Raw genomic sequence first — 4943 nt, forward strand, 5'->3', positions numbered from 1 at the left:
CTGAGAGCCACTCCCCTGCCCTTGCAGCTGACCCCACCCCCGTATCCTCACTGAGTGACCCCCGTCCCGTTATCACTCACCCGTGGTGCGCATCCCTCAGCAATTCTGGGCCTCAGCTGGATGAATTGCCAGCAACAGCCATTGTCTCCCAGGTGGCAATGCAAAGTAAGCGCAGCTACTGGCTTCTGATTGGCTGGCAGCTGCTGGGGGACGGGATTTCTATGCCAGGGATCCTTGATCCCGGGTGAAGCCCGCTACGGCCCAGCTGGCGGGGGACACAACCAGCACCTACATTAAATTTTGCCCTATGACCCGATGAAAGGTGCGATACAAATGCATGTCTATTCCTTAGTATATTTTAATTTTAACAATATTATAATGTACTTTGTCAGCTGTATTTGATTATGGCCTTCCACTGTCTGTTTTCTTCACTCTGTTTGTTCACTTCTTTCCTGAATTTAACTCTCATTTTAAGGTTGTTCCTCTTCCACTTTCTTTACCTTCTCTCTTATATCTCCAATGTAAACATTCCTCATTCCATTAGGGAAGCTGTGTTCAAATGTTCTGATCTAAATGCAGTTTAGGTGGAAGAGGAGCTATTCTCCCAGGATCCTAATAGTCTTCATCTTTTCCTTTACAGGAGATATTATGACACCAGCACCTAATAAAGGGATTTGCCACACCCTGTTCATTTCTTTCACCACTTTGGGTTGTTTTTTAGCCGGTTTGTTGCTGTATGTCAAACTATCTAACATCTGGATTTATGCTCCATTGGAATCTGCCACATCAGCACTCAATGTGAAAAACCCCTTTGTGACAGGTGCTGAAGAGAATGAAACTATTGTGCTCATTTGGCTTTGGCCTTTTGATCATAGATTTGAGCTGAATTCTTTTGAATCTGAGCTTAACATCCGTAACTGTCACCTGACTGCGGACAGGAACCTCTGTAACAAATCCCACGCTGTCCTTATCCATCACCGAGGCATAAGTGGAGACTTGTCAAATTTGCCCACATAGCCAACTTTTCTGAAATGGGTTTGGATGAATAGGGAGTCACCTACCTTCCCTTCAAAAATTAGTGGATTTAACTAATTCTTAATCCTGACCTTGACACAATGGCGGGATTCAGATATCGAAGTGCCTTATGGATCTCTGACAATGAACAAAGTTTCTTTAGCTTTCAAATTTCCTAGTAAAAGCAGTCTAGTGTGTTGACTTGAAAGCAACTGGAGCACAAGTCATACCAGAGTGAAGTGCTACAATGAATTCCACAAATACATTAATATCGGCACTTACGATAAAGCCTTTGGACCATGGCTGCGTGGTTAAAAAACTGACGTCTACCATATCTGATTGTTAGTTCTACCTTATCTTTGAGAATTCAATACATGACGATTACATAATTGAAAATCTCTACTAAGCATTGCTTGCAGGCACCGTGCCTGTGGTCCTGGGGCCATCTAGAAACAACTATGAAACTTACATACCAGCTGACTCTTTCATTCATGCGGATGATTTCCACTCAGCTAAAGAGCTTGTAGATTACCTGTACAAATTGGATGGCAATGAAAATTTGCACATGCTCTACTTCAAATGGAGGAAATGCTACACAATGAGGATGGTTCATTTCTGGGATGAACATACATGTAATGTGTGTGAGAACGTTAAATGACATCAAAAATATAGATCATGTTCCAGTTTGGAGAGATGACTTTGGGATTGAACTCTTAAACATGTCTCTGGTAAATATCATGGATCATCAAGAATATCTATAGAATTCAATTGATTCCTTTCTCCAAAAGAAAATAATATCAGTTGATCTTTTTGTGTAACCAAAAATAACTCTACAGCCTTACATAGTTCCTGATTACGTGAAAATTCATCATGCTTCTGAAACAGCAGCAGTGAAATTCTGAGCATCAGATTCTCATCTTAAATTGACTTGCGTTGGAAAGTGTAATTGCTTTCCAAGATGAATGATTTTATTTAAAGAAACTTCACATTGTCTTTCCCCTGCCATTGCCACTTTAGAAAAATGTTAGAAAGGATAATCTTTATTAAGAATTAAGGAGAAAGTGTCCTGAAACAGGTTGTATAGCCAATCTGATATTTTAACTGGAGAAATATGATTTGACTTACATTATGATTTATAGAAAATTACTTTAAATGATTTATAAACACAGCAAATTTCCATCTATTTTGAGTAGAGTAGCAAAGCTTTGTTTCAAATTTTTAATCTTTATTGACTCTTAAGCACCAAACTTGCTGCAGTGATGATTTTTTAGTGAATGAGCTGACTTGGGATCCAGCTCTACAGCCTCTGACAACAAAGTTCCTCTGTGATTTGACTGGTAGTAAGACCCAATCACTAGTTGAAAATGGACAAATGTTTTACCCTTTATTACAGGTACTTTGAACTCCTATCTGCTTGTCAAATAACCAGCACCGATGCAATGGGCTCAAATTTAACACCCACCAGGGTCAGGGAAGTAGTTAGAATGGAGTGGGAGACTTATATTACCTTGTCCACTCCAATTTGGCTGACTGCAGTTTTAAATTTCAGACCATTATTCTTAAATATGCAGACCAGGCTCTGATGACATCATTGGAGCGCCATGCAAACTGCCACTTTAACTTGGGACCTGAACAAGGCTCCAGTGATGGCTTCCATGCCTGGAAAAACCTGCTGGAAATCATTGCCAGGGCCAGCAGAGGACCAACAAACTAAAACGTTTTTAGCTTACTTGTGGGTCAAGAGGAGCAGGAATGCTTTCTCAGCCCCCATAAGGAACCCCTGGCGCAAATCTGCCCCAGACTTCCTCCCTCTTCCTCTGACAAGGATTCCCTTCCCAGAGCACTTACCTAGCGCTGGGTACCCTACTGCAGTGTTCTCAGTGATCGTCTCCTGACACCAAATTTCAGTCACCAGGCAATAATTACATATTATCTTCACTCTCATTTTGATTAGGAAGCCAGCAAGTGACATGCTAATAAAGCCCTGCGATTAAAATTGTCTGAGGCTGTCTGCTGCCTCTCACATAGGTCTATAGATCACATTGCCGTACTCCTGCCTGACAAGTAAAATTAAGCTCAATGGGCTGAACATTGTTGTATGCTTCTGTCTCAACAATCAAGGCTTAAACCTTTCATTGCAATTTTAAGCAATAGTTCAACTACTTTCTTGATAGTTGCTGTGTCAGTTATTGATACCACTGATGCAAATAAATATTAGCCTACAATTTAATATTGTATTCTTAAATACTGAATGCAAAGTCAGCCATCCATTTATAATGCGTAATTACAGTGTCTTGTAGATAGGAACATAAGAGCAGGAGTAGGACATTTGGCCTGTCGAGCCTGCTCCACCATTCAAATAGATCATGGCCGGTCATCTACCACAACACCACTTTTGCACGCAATCCCCATATCCCTTGACATCATTAGTATTCAGAAATCTATCAATTTCTGTCTTGAACATGTTCAATGATTGAACTTCCACAGGCCTCTGGGTAGAAAATTCCAAAACGTCACCACCAGTGAAGAAATTCCCCCTCATCTCAGTCTTAAATGGCCTGGCCCTTATTCTGAGACTGTGTGCTCTGATTCCAGACTCATCAGCCAGGGGAAACATCCTATCTACATCTGCCTTGTCACGCCCTGTAAGAATTGTGTATATTTCTATGAGATCACCTCTCAATCTTCGAAGCTCGAGAGAATATAGGCCCCGTTTCTTCAATCTCTCCTCATAACACAATCTCCCCATCCCAGGGATTAGTCTGGTGAACCTTTGCTGCACTCCCTCTATGGTAAGTATATCCTTCCTTAGATAAGGAGACTAAAATTGTACACAATACTCCAGGTGCGGTCTCACCAAGGCTCTATACAAATTCAGCAAGACATCTTTACTCCTGTACTCAAATCACCTTGCGATGAAAACCAATATACCATTTGCCTTCCTAATTGCTTGTTGTGCCTGCATGCTTTTAGTGACTCATGAACAAGGACACCCAGGTCCCTTTGGAACATAAGATCATAAGATGTAGGAGCAGAAGTAGGCCATTCGGCCCATCGAGTCTGCTTCACCATTCAATGAGATCATGGATGGTCTGATAATCCTCATTTCCACTTTCCTACCTTTTTCCCATAACCCGTGATTCCTTTACTGATTAAAAATCTGTCTATCTCAGCCTTGAATATACTTAATGGCCCAGCCTCTACAGCCCTCTACGGTAAAGAATTCCACAGATTGATTACCCTCTGAAAGAAGAAATTCCTCCTCATCTCTGTCTTAAATGGGCAACCCCTTACTCTGAGATTATGCCCTCTGGTCCTAGACTCTCCCACAAGGTGAAACAACCTCTCAGCATCTACCCAGTCAAGCCCCCTTAGATCTTATATGTTTCAATAAGGTCGCCTCTCATTCTTCTAAACTCCAATGAGTACAGGCCCAACCTACTCAACCTCTCCTCATAAGAAAATCCCTCCATACCAGGGAACAACCTAGTGAACCTTTTCTGGACTGCCTCCAATGCTAGTATATCTTTCCTTAGATAAGGGGACCAAAACTGTTCACAGTATTCTAGGTGTAGTCTAACCAGTGCCTTGTATAGTTTTAGCAAGACTTCCCTAATTTTGTACTCCATTCCTTTTGAAACAAGGGCCAACATTCCATTGGGCTTCCCTATTACCTGCTGAACTTTTATGCTAGATTTTGTGATCCATGCATGAGGACCCCAAAATCCCCCTGTGATGAAGCTTTCTGCAGTCTTTCTCCATTTAAATAATATTCTTCCTGCCAAAGTGCAAAACATCACATTTCCTCACATTATATTCCATCTGCCAAGTTTTACCCACTCACTTAACCTGTCTATATCCCTCTGTAGACTCTTTGTATCATCCTCACCACTTGCCTTCCCACCTATTTTTGTGTCATCTACAAGCTT

General features: G+C 41.4%; 1 pseudogene; it reads left to right on the forward strand.

Annotated features, from left to right (window-relative positions):
• Positions 1 to 648: 648 nt before the first annotated feature.
• LOC144680332 (4-galactosyl-N-acetylglucosaminide 3-alpha-L-fucosyltransferase 9-like) lies at positions 649 to 1711 on the forward strand (annotated as a pseudogene).
• Positions 1712 to 4943: the final 3232 nt, after the last annotated feature.

The sequence above is a fragment of the Cetorhinus maximus genome, chromosome 5 (assembly GCF_964194155.1).
Source record: "Cetorhinus maximus chromosome 5, sCetMax3.hap1.1, whole genome shotgun sequence".
In the NCBI taxonomy this organism is placed as follows: domain Eukaryota; kingdom Metazoa; phylum Chordata; class Chondrichthyes; order Lamniformes; family Cetorhinidae; genus Cetorhinus; species Cetorhinus maximus.